This window comes from Phytophthora ramorum (assembly GCF_020800215.1).
Source record: "Phytophthora ramorum isolate Pr-102 chromosome Unknown Phyram_PR-102_s0002, whole genome shotgun sequence".
In the NCBI taxonomy this organism is placed as follows: Eukaryota; Oomycota; class Peronosporomycetes; order Peronosporales; family Peronosporaceae; genus Phytophthora; species Phytophthora ramorum.
In genome coordinates, this window is record NW_027150648.1 from 432,026 (window position 1) to 446,915 (window position 14,890).

Below are 14,890 nucleotides of genomic sequence, written 5' to 3' on the forward strand. Positions count from 1 at the left end.
GGTGAGGTTGGACTTGTGGCTCGTGGACACGACGGTGTCGACGTCGAGGCGGCGGCGCTGGCGACGTTCAGCGCGGATGCTGTCGGCCTTGGCGGCTCGGCGGGCCACGGCGCGCTGCTGCAGTCGGCGCGAGGCCTCGGAGTTGGCGCAGTCCTTGAGCGAGCGCTTGCCCTCGGCCATGAAGAGTCGGCGTTGTTCGAGTCGCTCGGGCGAGCGCGCGTGAGCGGGTTGGCCTCCGTGTGCGGACACGGAATCGCGAGATGCGAGCGCGACTATGGCTGCGGTGGCAACGAGGAGGGTGGTGGAGATGCGGACCATGCTTGCGCTGGTTGGATGTCGGTTCGTGTTGTGGTGGAGCTGGAAGCGCCGGTGGGGTTGGAGTTCGTTGTGCGTGGAAGCTCGCAAAACGGAGAATGAGAGACGAACGCTGCGGTGGTTCGTTCCGAGGGTGCTGGTCTCATTGTTCCCCGGTCTACTTGCGTTGACCAGATCGCCGGTGAGGCTCACGTCATGTCCAGGTCTACCGGTTTCTGGTCGCAGAGCTCTTGTGCTCAACACATCGCTCTAGTCGTAGCACGGCTGGTCTTTGTGAAGTAGTCGGAGAAATTAACTACCAGCTGGTGCTGGGTCAGCTATCGCGATGTAACCTCTCGATATGTTGCGGGTGCCACAATACACTTCTCGGCATACTGTATAATACAACAAACCGGTTTGCCATGAGATTCCGTAACTTAAGAGGTGAATCGTCCAGCACGAAGAACAGATCCTTCGCACGAGCCTGTTCTTTGGTGTGTGCGACTGATGAGAAATTCTCATTGAGAGGCCAGGGGATTTGCTCGGTCTGTGGTTTAACATCGTCATCACGTTCACGTGATTGCAGCAATCGAGCCCGCCGGAATTTATGCAACGGTGCTCGACACCGCGAGATACTTCCTATTTGAGAAGAGCAAGACGCAGCGCAGCGCTCCGGTGTGTGCGGTACTTGGTTCTAAGTTGACTTTGCTGCCGATGGTCGCGCGCAGACTGCCTGGCAGTCCAGCAGTCGAGATGCTAGACTGTGTCTTGTGTCTAACACGTAAAATCATCCTTTCAGCTGGGACAGCCGAATAACCAACCGGAAGTCTGCTGCTCTAGAAGGTCCAGAACTTGAGGTGAGGCTTACGTCAAACTGCATCAGCTGGTGGTAGGCTGCGAGTCCGAGACGAGCACAGCTGTACTTGGAGGCAAGCAGCAAAATCCATGCTCGAGAGGCAAAGTGTCCAACGCAGCCTTTGAGGGTGCTGAAGGTAAACGAAGATAAGCGATGGCGGCTTTTTAAAATGAGAATCTCCTTCAAGTTTATCCTTTCTCATCCCAGGTGAGGGTGTGTGGCAAATCACCCACGAAGGCGCATAGGCATCATGGTTGGGCATCTTCGTTAAAACGTCGTGACGCTGCACGACTAGAAAAATATGCTTTGTCTATCGATACTAAAGCATAGTCCCTAAGTAGACTTGTCAAATACTAGGAGCCTAAATCAATGTCAAGGGCGCTTCACCACTGAGACTGGAGTTCACGTGAGTCAAACGACCACCAATCCCCAACTGGTCGTTATTCGGCGCCTTGAGCAGAAGGCGGTGGGGATAACATGTATTGTTGAGCACCGATGTGCTGTGCACGGGTGTGCCGGGCTGGCGTGAGATTTGCCAGCATTGGACAGCAGTGAATAGCAATATCCACTGAGTATGGCGTGATCCCCGCTCAAAGCTCAAAACAGATCCTGGGATCACCTGCGAAGCCAACTTTTACGTCTGCCTTACGATGTAAACTCCCGAGGTATCCTAGCGTCGGAAGGCTACTGTCGATGATCCAAACGTCCGTATCCCTCATATCACTAGCAATACGCATACTGGTGGTCCAGCAACACAACCCCCCTCAAGACCTCTCGCCGCTGGTTGCAACTCAGGTGGACGCATTCGTCTCTCATTCTCCGTTTTGCGAGCTTCCACGCACAACGAACTCCAACCCCACCGGCACTTCCAGCTCCACCACAACACGAACCGACATCCAACCAGCGCAAGCATGGTCCGCATCTCCACCACCCTCCTCGTTGCCACCGCAGCCATAGTCGCGCTCGCATCTCGCGATTCCGTGTCCGCACACGGAGGCCAACCCGCTCACGCGCGCTCGCCCGAGCGACTCGAACAACGCCGACTCTTCATGGCCGAGGGCAAGCGCTCGCTCAAGGACTGCGCCAACTCCGAGGCCTCGCGCCGACTGCAGCAGCGCGCCGTGGCCCGCCGAGCCGCCAAGGCCGACAGCATCCGCGCTGAACGTCGCCAGCGCCGCCGCCTCGACGTCGACACCGTCGTGTCCACGAGCCACAAGTCCAACCTCACCGGCCTCACCAACGAGACGGACGCCAGCGAGCTCTTCGGCGACGAAGTCAAGTGCATCCTCGAACCTGAGGTCACGCAGGGTCCGTACTACGTCAACGGCGAGCTCGTGCGCTCCGACGTCCGTGAGGACCAGGAGGGCGTCGACCTCTACGCTGAGGTGCAGATCATCGACGTGAACACGTGCGAACCCGTGGAGGGTCTGTACGTCGACTTCTGGCACTGCAACGCCACGGGCGTGTACTCGGGGATCGTGGCCAGCGGCAACGGCGACAGCTCCGACGCGACCAACGTCGACAAGACGTTCCTGCGCGGACTCACGCCCACGGATGAGGACGGCGTGGCGTCCTACACGTCCATCTTCCCGGGCCACTACACGTCTCGCGCCACGCACATCCACCTCATCGGCACGTACAACGGCACGCTGCTGGAGAACAACACGTACTCGGGAGGCTACGCGTCGCACGTGGGGCAACTCTTCTTCGACCAGGACCTCATCAGCGAGGTGGAGGCCACGGCGCCCTACAGCACCAACACGCAGGAGCTCACGACCAACGCCGACGACTCGATTCTGTCGGAGGAGGCGGCAGAGGACTTCGACCCGTTCTTCGAGTACGTGCTGCTGGGCGACACGGTGTCGGACGGCGTGCTGGCCTGGATCTCCGTCGGCGTGGACATGACTCAGGCGCAGACCATCACGGCCGCGGGCACACTGACGGCGGACGGTGGCGTCATGGCCGACTCGACGGGCACGACGACTGGCGGCGGGGGTGGTGGTGGCGGTGGCATGGGAGGAGGCTCGGACATGGCCGGTGGCTTCGGCGGATCCGTCGGCGGACCGGAGAGTGGCAACGGCAGTGTATCGCTGGGAAGCTTGGGTGCTTGAAACACTGTCTGAGGAAGTGGTCGTGGTTGTCGAGCCCATTTGAACGCGTGCATAGTCAAGCAAATGAACAGTAAAATGTGATGTAGTGATACAAGAGTGAGGGCGACCCGCGCTAATAAACGGTTTGTCTACGATTCGAGTGTTGGCGAGGTGGCACCGACTGTGAGTGCAGGCCTGTCGAATCGAATCGTTGTTTGGCGCGCGAGTGGTGTGATGTTGGCAACAACGTGTTGCTGGGTCGATTCAATGGACCAGTCGACTCGATTGGTCTGTGGTGGCTTCATTATTGTCAGGTCGAGGTGACGATGCCAACTTGGATTTAGTATGTCTCAAGTTGAAGTTGGGCTCCGGAGCTCATCGATGTGGCTCTGCAATGTGGCTCTGCAATGTGGCTCTGCAATGTGGCTCTTCAATGTGGCGCTTCCAGCACTCTCCAAACGATCACCGACGGGAAACGGACTCGGCTCGATCACGAACGGCATCATGAGCAGTCTGATGAAAGGCGGCAAGCTGCCATCGTTGCTGGGCTTACCCATCAGTGGCAGCTACGGAGCGGACTCGACGAAGGCATCACAAGCGGCCTCTCTGGACTCACGGACGGCCTGGGTCTACCGTCGACATTGACGTCGGCCGACGCCGGCAAGCAAGCGTACTCGTCGGAGGCAGATGCCACGTCCACGGACAAGTCAGACGGCAACCCCACCGCTACAAAGGCGGAGGCGGAGGCGTCTCCAGACCAGAAACCCGTCGTCTGAATGGAGTAGATGTAGTCTCGCGTATGGTGCGGAGTGTTGCATTTGTAAAGCTAGATACAGGAGTAATACCGTTTGTTCACGTTTGTATAAGTGCTGCTGTTCGTGTTTGGAGGCGGTCGAGCGCTCAAGCGTTGTCGATTGATTACGCACGGTGGTCGTTTGGAGAAGGTGGTCGTTTACGTAACGTGATCGTTTGAGTCGTTTGGAGTCGTGGTCGTTTGGAGAGCGCTGGGAGAGCCACATTGAAGAGCCACATTGCAGAGCCACATTGCAGAGCCACATCGAAGAGCTCCGGAGCCCAACTTCAACTTGAGACATACTAAATCCAAGTTGGCATCGTCACCTCGACCTGACAATAATGAAGCCACCACAGACCAATCGAGTCGACTGGTCCATTGAATCGACCCAGCAACACGTTGTTGCCAACATCACACCACTCGCGCGCCAAACAACGATTCGATTCGACAGGCCTGCACTCACAGTCGGTGCCACCTCGCCAACACTCGAATCGTAGACAAACCGTTTATTAGCGCGGGTCGCCCTCACTCTTGTATCACTACATCACATTTTACTGTTCATTTGCTTGACTATGCACGCGTTCAAATGGGCTCGACAACCACGACCACTTCCTCAGACAGTGTTTCAAGCACCCAAGCGTCCTACCGATACACTGCCGTTGCCACTCTCCGGCCCGCCGACGGATCCGCCGAAGCCACCGGCCATGTCCGAGCCTCCTCCCATGCCACCACCACCCCCGCCGCCAGTCGTCGTGCCCGTCGAGTCGGCCATGACGCCACCGTCCGCCGTCAGTGTGCCCGCGGCCGTGATGGTCTGCGCCTGAGTCATGTCCACGCCGACAGAGATCCAGGCCAGCACGCCGTCCGACACCGTGTCGCCCAGCAGCACGTACTCGAAGAACGGGTCGAAGTCCTCTGCCGCCTCCTCCGACAGAATCGAGTCGTCGGCGTTGGTCGTGAGCTCCTGCGTGTTGGTGCTGTAGGGCGCCGTGGCCTCCACCTCGCTGATGAGGTCCTGGTCGAAGAAGAGTTGCCCCACGTGCGACGCGTAGCCTCCCGAGTACGTGTTGTTCTCCAGCAGCGTGCCGTTGTACGTGCCGATGAGGTGGATGTGCGTGGCGCGAGACGTGTAGTGGCCCGGGAAGATGGACGTGTAGGACGCCACGCCGTCCTCATCCGTGGGCGTGAGTCCGCGCAGGAACGTCTTGTCGACGTTGGTCGCGTCGGAGCTGTCGCCGTTGCCGCTGGCCACGATCCCCGAGTACACGCCTGTGGCGTTGCAGTGCCAGAAGTCGACGTACAGACCCTCCACGGGTTCGCACGTGTTCACGTCGATGATCTGCACCTCAGCGTAGAGGTCGACGCCCTCCTGGTCCTCACGGACGTCGGAGCGCACGAGCTCGCCGTTGACGTAGTACGGACCCTGCGTGACCTCAGGTTCGAGGATGCACTTGACTTCGTCGCCGAAGAGCTCGCTGGCGTCCGTCTCGTTGGTGAGGCCGGTGAGGTTGGACTTGTGGCTCGTGGACACGACGGTGTCGACGTCGAGGCGGCGGCGCTGGCGACGTTCAGCGCGGATGCTGTCGGCCTTGGCGGCTCGGCGGGCCACGGCGCGCTGCTGCAGTCGGCGCGAGGCCTCGGAGTTGGCGCAGTCCTTGAGCGAGCGCTTGCCCTCGGCCATGAAGAGTCGGCGTTGTTCGAGTCGCTCGGGCGAGCGCGCGTGAGCGGGTTGGCCTCCGTGTGCGGACACGGAATCGCGAGATGCGAGCGCGACTATGGCTGCGGTGGCAACGAGGAGGGTGGTGGAGATGCGGACCATGCTTGCGCTGGTTGGATGTCGGTTCGTGTTGTGGTGGAGCTGGAAGTGCCGGTGGGGTTGGAGTTCGTTGTGCGTGGAAGCTCGCAAAACGGAGAATGAGAGACGAACGCTGCGGTGGTTCGTTCCGAGGGTGCTGGTCTCATTGTTCCCCGGTCTACTTGCGTTGACCAGATCGCCGGTGAGGCTCACGTCATGTCCAGGTCTACCGGTTTCTGGTCGCAGAGCTCTTGTGCTCAACACATCGCTCTAGTCGTAGCACGGCTGGTCTTTGTGAAGTAGTCGGAGAAATTAACTACCAGCTGGTGCTGGGTCAGCTATCGCGATGTAACCTCTCGATATGTTGCGGGTGCCACAATACACTTCTCGGCATACTGTATAATACAACAAACCGGTTTGCCATGAGATTCCGTAACTTAAGAGGTGAATCGTCCAGCACGAAGAACAGATCCTTCGCACGAGCCTGTTCTTTGGTGTGTGCGACTGATGAGAAATTCTCATTGAGAGGCCAGGGGATTTGCTCGGTCTGTGGTTTAACATCGTCATCACGTTCACGTGATTGCAGCAATCGAGCCCGCCGGAATTTATGCAACGGTGCTCGACACCGCGAGATACTTCCTATTTGAGAAGAGCAAGACGCAGCGCAGCGCTCCGGTGTGTGCGGTACTTGGTTCTAAGTTGACTTTGCTGCCGATGGTCGCGCGCAGACTGCCTGGCAGTCCAGCAGTCGAGATGCTAGACTGTGTCTTGTGTCTAACACGTAAAATCATCCTTTCAGCTGGGACAGCCGAATAACCAACCGGAAGTCTGCTGCTCTAGAAGGTCCAGAACTTGAGGTGGGGCTTCGTCAAACTGCGTCAGCTGGTGGTAGGCTGCGAGTCCGAGACGAGCACAGCTGTACTTGGAGGCAAGCAGCAAAATCCATGCTCGAGAGGCAAAGTGTCCAACGCAGCCTTTGAGGGTGCTGAAGGTAAACGAAGATAAGCGATGGCGGCTTTTTAAAATGAGAATCTCCTTCAAGTTTATCCTTTCTCATCCCAGGTGAGGGTGTGTGGCAAATCACCCACGAAGGCGCATAGGCATCATGGTTGGGCATCTTCGTTAAAACGTCGTGACGCTGCACGACTAGAAAAATATGCTTTGTCTATCGATACTAAAGCATAGTCCCTAAGTAGACTTGTCAAATACTAGGAGCCTAAATCAATGTCAAGGGCGCTTCACCACTGAGACTGGAGTTCACGTGAGTCAAACGACCACCAATCCCCAACTGGTCGTTATTCGGCGCCTTGAGCAGAAGGCGGTGGGGATAACATGTATTGTTGAGCACCGATGTGCTGTGCACGGGTGTGCCGGGCTGGCGTGAGATTTGCCAGCATTGGACAGCAGTGAATAGCAATATCCACTGAGTATGGCGTGATCCCCGCTCAAAGCTCAAAACAGATCCTGGGATCACCTGCGAAGCCAACTTTTACGTCTGCCTTACGATGTAAACTCCCGAGGTATCCTAGCGTCGGAAGGCTACTGTCGATGATCCAAACGTCCGTATCCCTCATATCACTAGCAATACGCATACTGGTGGTCCAGCAACACAACCCCCCTCAAGACCTCTCGCCGCTGGTTGCAACTCAGGTGGACGCATTCGTCTCTCATTCTCCGTTTTGCGAGCTTCCACGCACAACGAACTCCAACCCCACCGGCACTTCCAGCTCCACCACAACACGAACCGACATCCAACCAGCGCAAGCATGGTCCGCATCTCCACCACCCTCCTCGTTGCCACCGCAGCCATAGTCGCGCTCGCATCTCGCGATTCCGTGTCCGCACACGGAGGCCAACCCGCTCACGCGCGCTCGCCCGAGCGACTCGAACAACGCCGACTCTTCATGGCCGAGGGCAAGCGCTCGCTCAAGGACTGCGCCAACTCCGAGGCCTCGCGCCGACTGCAGCAGCGCGCCGTGGCCCGCCGAGCCGCCAAGGCCGACAGCATCCGCGCTGAACGTCGCCAGCGCCGCCGCCTCGACGTCGACACCGTCGTGTCCACGAGCCACAAGTCCAACCTCACCGGCCTCACCAACGAGACGGACGCCAGCGAGCTCTTCGGCGACGAAGTCAAGTGCATCCTCGAACCTGAGGTCACGCAGGGTCCGTACTACGTCAACGGCGAGCTCGTGCGCTCCGACGTCCGTGAGGACCAGGAGGGCGTCGACCTCTACGCTGAGGTGCAGATCATCGACGTGAACACGTGCGAACCCGTGGAGGGTCTGTACGTCGACTTCTGGCACTGCAACGCCACAGGCGTGTACTCGGGGATCGTGGCCAGCGGCAACGGCGACAGCTCCGACGCGACCAACGTCGACAAGACGTTCCTGCGCGGACTCACGCCCACGGATGAGGACGGCGTGGCGTCCTACACGTCCATCTTCCCGGGCCACTACACGTCTCGCGCCACGCACATCCACCTCATCGGCACGTACAACGGCACGCTGCTGGAGAACAACACGTACTCGGGAGGCTACGCGTCGCACGTGGGGCAACTCTTCTTCGACCAGGACCTCATCAGCGAGGTGGAGGCCACGGCGCCCTACAGCACCAACACGCAGGAGCTCACGACCAACGCCGACGACTCGATTCTGTCGGAGGAGGCGGCAGAGGACTTCGACCCGTTCTTCGAGTACGTGCTGCTGGGCGACACGGTGTCGGACGGCGTGCTGGCCTGGATCTCCGTCGGCGTGGACATGACTCAGGCGCAGACCATCACGGCCGCGGGCACACTGACGGCGGACGGTGGCGTCATGGCCGACTCGACGGGCACGACGACTGGCGGCGGGGGTGGCGGTGGCATGGGAGGAGGCTCGGACATGGCCGGTGGCTTCGGCGGATCCGTCGGCGGACCGGAGAGTGGCAACGGCAGTGTATCGCTGGGACGCTTGGGTGCTTGAAACACTGTCTGAGGAAGTGGTCGTGGTTGTCGAGCCCACTTGAACGCGTGCATAGTCAAGCAAATGAACAGTAAAATGTGATGTAGTGATACAAGAGTGAGGGCGACCCGCGCTAATAAACGGTTTGTCTACGATTCGAGTGTTGGCGAGGTGGCACCGACTGTGAGTGCAGGCCTGTCGAATCGAATCGTTGTTTGGCGCGCGAGTGGTGTGATGTTGGCAACAACGTGTTGCTGGGTCGATTCAATGGACCAGTCGACTCGATTGGTCTGTGGTGGCTTCATTATTGTCAGGTCGAGGTGACGATGCCAACTTGGATTTAGTATGCCTCAAGTTGAAGTTGGACTCCGGAGCTCTTCGATGTGGCTCTGCAATGTGGCTCTGCAATGTGGCTCTTCAATGTGGCGCTTCCAGCACTCTCCAAACGATCACCGACGGGAAACGGACTCGGCTCGATCACGAACGGCATCATGAGCAGTCTGATGAAAGGCGGCAAGCTGCCATCGTTGCTGGGCTTACCCATCAGTGGCAGCTACGGAGCGGACTCGACGAAGGCATCACAAGCGGCCTCTCTGGACTCACGGACGGCCTGGGTCTACCGTCGACATTGACGTCGGCCGACGCCGGCAAGCAAGCGTACTCGTCGGAGGCAGATGCCACGTCCACGGACAAGTCAGACGGCAACCCCACCGCTACAAAGGCGGAGGCGGAGGCGTCTCCAGACCAGAAACCCGTCGTCTGAATGGAGTAGATGTAGTCTCGCGTATGGTGCGGAGTGTTGCATTTGTAAAGCTAGATACAGGAGTAATACCGTTTGTTCACGTTTGTATAAGTGCTGCTGTTCGTGTTTGGAGGCGGTCGAGCGCTCAAGCGTTGTCGATTGATTACGCACGGTGGTCGTTTGGAGAAGGTGGTCGTTTACGTAACGTGATCGTTTGAGTCGTTTGGAGTCGTGGTCGTTTGGAGAGTGCTGGAAGAACCACATTGAAGAGCCACATTGCAGAGCCACATCGAAGAGCTCCGGAGTCCAACTTCAACTTGAGGCATACTAAATCCAAGTTGGCATCGTCACCTCGACCTGACAATAATGAAGCCACCACAGACCAATCGAGTCGACTGGTCCATTGAATCGACCCAGCAACACGTTGTTGCCAACATCACACCACTCGCGCGCCAAACAACGATTCGATTCGACAGGCCTGCACTCACAGTCGGTGCCACCTCGCCAACACTCGAATCGTAGACAAACCGTTTATTAGCGCGGGTCGCCCTCACTCTTGTATCACTACATCACATTTTACTGTTCATTTGCTTGACTATGCACGCGTTCAAGTGGGCTCGACAACCACGACCACTTCCTCAGACAGTGTTTCAAGCACCCAAGCGTCCCAGCGATACACTGCCGTTGCCACTCTCCGGTCCGCCGACGGATCCGCCGAAGCCACCGGCCATGTCCGAGCCTCCTCCCATGCCACCGCCACCCCCGCCGCCAGTCGTCGTGCCCGTCGAGTCGGCCATGACGCCACCGTCCGCCGTCAGTGTGCCCGCGGCCGTGATGGTCTGCGCCTGAGTCATGTCCACGCCGACAGAGATCCAGGCCAGCACGCCGTCCGACACCGTGTCGCCCAGCAGCACGTACTCGAAGAACGGGTCGAAGTCCTCTGCCGCCTCCTCCGACAGAATCGAGTCGTCGGCGTTGGTCGTGAGCTCCTGCGTGTTGGTGCTGTAGGGCGCCGTGGCCTCCACCTCGCTGATGAGGTCCTGGTCGAAGAAGAGTTGCCCCACGTGCGACGCGTAGCCTCCCGAGTACGTGTTGTTCTCCAGCAGCGTGCCGTTGTACGTGCCGATGAGGTGGATGTGCGTGGCGCGAGACGTGTAGTGGCCCGGGAAGATGGACGTGTAGGACGCCACGCCGTCCTCATCCGTGGGCGTGAGTCCGCGCAGGAACGTCTTGTCGACGTTGGTCGCGTCGGAGCTGTCGCCGTTGCCGCTGGCCACGATCCCCGAGTACACGCCTGTGGCGTTGCAGTGCCAGAAGTCGACGTACAGACCCTCCACGGGTTCGCACGTGTTCACGTCGATGATCTGCACCTCAGCGTAGAGGTCGACGCCCTCCTGGTCCTCACGGACGTCGGAGCGCACGAGCTCGCCGTTGACGTAGTACGGACCCTGCGTGACCTCAGGTTCGAGGATGCACTTGACTTCGTCGCCGAAGAGCTCGCTGGCGTCCGTCTCGTTGGTGAGGCCGGTGAGGTTGGACTTGTGGCTCGTGGACACGACGGTGTCGACGTCGAGGCGGCGGCGCTGGCGACGTTCAGCGCGGATGCTGTCGGCCTTGGCGGCTCGGCGGGCCACGGCGCGCTGCTGCAGTCGGCGCGAGGCCTCGGAGTTGGCGCAGTCCTTGAGCGAGCGCTTGCCCTCGGCCATGAAGAGTCGGCGTTGTTCGAGTCGCTCGGGCGAGCGCGCGTGAGCGGGTTGGCCTCCGTGTGCGGACACGGAATCGCGAGATGCGAGCGCGACTATGGCTGCGGTGGCAACGAGGAGGGTGGTGGAGATGCGGACCATGCTTGCGCTGGTTGGATGTCGGTTCGTGTTGTGGTGGAGCTGGAAGTGCCGGTGGGGTTGGAGTTCGTTGTGCGTGGAAGCTTGCAAAACGGAGAATGAGAGACGAATGCGTCCACCTGAGTTGCAACCAGCGGCGAGAGGTCTTGAGGGGGGTTGTGTTGCTGGACCACCAGTATGCGTATTGCTAGTGATATGAGGGATACGGACGTTTGGATCATCGACAGTAGCCTTCCGACGCTAGGATACCTCGGGAGTTTACATCGTAAGGCAGACGTAAAAGTTGGCTTCGCAGGTGATCCCAGGATCTGTTTTGAGCTTTGAGCGGGGATCACGCCATACTCAGTGGATATTGCTATTCACTGCTGTCCAATGCTGGCAAATCTCACGCCAGCCCGGCACACCCGTGCACAGCACATCGGTGCTCAACAATACATGTTATCCCCACCGCCTTCTGCTCAAGGCGCCGAATAACGACCAGTTGGGGATTGGTGGTCGTTTGACTCATGTGAACTCCAGTCTCAGTGGTGAAGCGCCCTTGACATTGATTTAGGCTCCTAGTATTTGACAAGTCTACTTAGGGACTATGCTTTAGTATCGATAGACAAAGCATATTTTTCTAGTCGTGCAGCGTCACGACGTTTTAACGAAGATGCCCAACCATGATGCCTATGCGCCTTCGTGGGTGATTTGCCACACACCCTCACCTGGGATGAGAAAGGATAAACTTGAAGGAGATTCTCATTTTAAAAAGCCGCCATCGCTTATCTTCGTTTACCTTCAGCACCCTCAAAGGCTGCGTTGGACACTTTGCCTCTCGAGCATGGATTTTGCTGCTTGCCTCCAAGTACAGCTGTGCTCGTCTCGGACTCGCAGCCTACCACCAGCTGATGCAGTTTGACGTAAGCCCCACCTCAAGTTCTGGACCTTCTAGAGCAGCAGACTTCCGGTTGGTTATTCGGCTGTCCCAGCTGAAAGGATGATTTTACGTGTTAGACACAAGACACAGTCTAGCATCTCGACTGCTGGACTGCCAGGCAGTCTGCGCGCGACCATCGGCAGCAAAGTCAACTTAGAACCAAGTACCGCACACACCGGAGCGCTGCGCTGCGTCTTGCTCTTCTCAAATAGGAAGTATCTCGCGGTGTCGAGCACCGTTGCATAAATTCCGGCGGGCTCGATTGCTGCAATCACGTGAACGTGATGACGATGTTAAACCACAGACCGAGCAAATCCCCTGGCCTCTCAATGAGAATTTCTCATCAGTCGCACACACCAAAGAACAGGCTCGTGCGAAGGATCTGTTCTTCGTGCTGGACGATTCACCTCTTAAGTTACGGAATCTCATGGCAAACCGGTTTGTTGTATTATACAGTATGCCGAGAAGTGTATTGTGGCACCCGCAACATATCGAGAGGTTACATCGCGATAGCTGACCCAGCACCAGCTGGTAGTTAATTTCTCCGACTACTTCACAAAGACCAGCCGTGCTACGACTAGAGCGATGTGTTGAGCACAAGAGCTCTGCGACCAGAAACCGGTAGACCTGGACATGACGTGAGCCTCACCGGCGACCTGGTCAACCCAAGTAGACCGGGGAACAATGAGACCAGCACCCTCGGAACGAACCACCGCAGCGTTCGTCTCTCATTCTCCGTTTTGCGAGCTTCCACGCACAACGAACTCCAACCCCACCGGCACTTCCAGCTCCACCACAACACGAACCGACATCCAACCAGCGCAAGCATGGTCCGCATCTCCACCACCCTCCTCGTTGCCACCGCAGCCATAGTCGCGCTCGCATCTCGCGATTCCGTGTCCGCACACGGAGGCCAACCCGCTCACGCGCGCTCGCCCGAGCGACTCGAACAACGCCGACTCTTCATGGCCGAGGGCAAGCGCTCGCTCAAGGACTGCGCCAACTCCGAGGCCTCGCGCCGACTGCAGCAGCGCGCCGTGGCCCGCCGAGCCGCCAAGGCCGACAGCATCCGCGCTGAACGTCGCCAGCGCCGCCGCCTCGACGTCGACACCGTCGTGTCCACGAGCCACAAGTCCAACCTCACCGGCCTCACCAACGAGACGGACGCCAGCGAGCTCTTCGGCGACGAAGTCAAGTGCATCCTCGAACCTGAGGTCACGCAGGGTCCGTACTACGTCAACGGCGAGCTCGTGCGCTCCGACGTCCGTGAGGACCAGGAGGGCGTCGACCTCTACGCTGAGGTGCAGATCATCGACGTGAACACGTGCGAACCCGTGGAGGGTCTGTACGTCGACTTCTGGCACTGCAACGCCACAGGCGTGTACTCGGGGATCGTGGCCAGCGGCAACGGCGACAGCTCCGACGCGACCAACGTCGACAAGACGTTCCTGCGCGGACTCACGCCCACGGACGAGGACGGCGTGGCGTCCTACACGTCCATCTTCCCGGGCCACTACACGTCTCGCGCCACGCACATCCACCTCATCGGCACGTACAACGGCACGCTGCTGGAGAACAACACGTACTCGGGAGGCTACGCGTCGCACGTGGGGCAACTCTTCTTCGACCAGGACCTCATCAGCGAGGTGGAGGCCACGGCGCCCTACAGCACCAACACGCAGGAGCTCACGACCAACGCCGACGACTCGATTCTGTCGGAGGAGGCGGCAGAGGACTTCGACCCGTTCTTCGAGTACGTGCTGCTGGGCGACACGGTGTCGGACGGCGTGCTGGCCTGGATCTCTGTCGGCGTGGACATGACTCAGGCGCAGACCATCACGGCCGCGGGCACACTGACGGCGGACGGTGGCGTCATGGCCGACTCGACGGGCACAACGACTGGCGGCGGGGGTGGCGGTGGCATGGGAGAAGGCTTCGGCGGTAGCTCTGCCATGGGAGGCTTCAGTGGCTCTGTTGGTGGACCGGAGGGTAGTGCTGCAACTGGATCGACGGATGCTACTCAGAGTACGGCTACGGGTGCTACCCAGACCACTACTACGTCAGGCAGTGTGGAGGGCGAGGCTGCGGAACCGTCGTGCAATGTGCGCATGCGCCATTAAGATGGCAGCTCGGTAGTCAGTTGCAGAGGTAACCTGCAACCTGCAAATGTCGTCTTAACGTGAAAAAAGTCAACGTTCCGTTGCGTGCATGCTATACTACTACAGTCTATCATTTTGGCAGACCACAATGATGCATTGCCATCAAATGCACCCAAGTTGGTGTGATAAGCACTTCGATCTACGATCTTCACGCGTTTTCATAATTATCAGCGCATTCAAGGCGCGGGCTGAGTTCTGGTGTGTCAGCTGATACTTTGGACGACAGCTTATTTTGTTCAGGAGGAGATTAGAGCTAACAACAGAATATGCACTGCCATTAACCCCCCATTCACCGATGTCAGAGGGTACGACAAGTCTGAAATCCAGAGGCGACACGTGAATGTCGGCTATTGTTTGATGAACTTTCGTATGTTTCACAGTGTATGAAAGTGTATAGTACTAGCGAGGGGAGCTGCCCAGTCCAGACATGGTCTGTCCGTGCAGCTCTCTCAAGTCTAACCA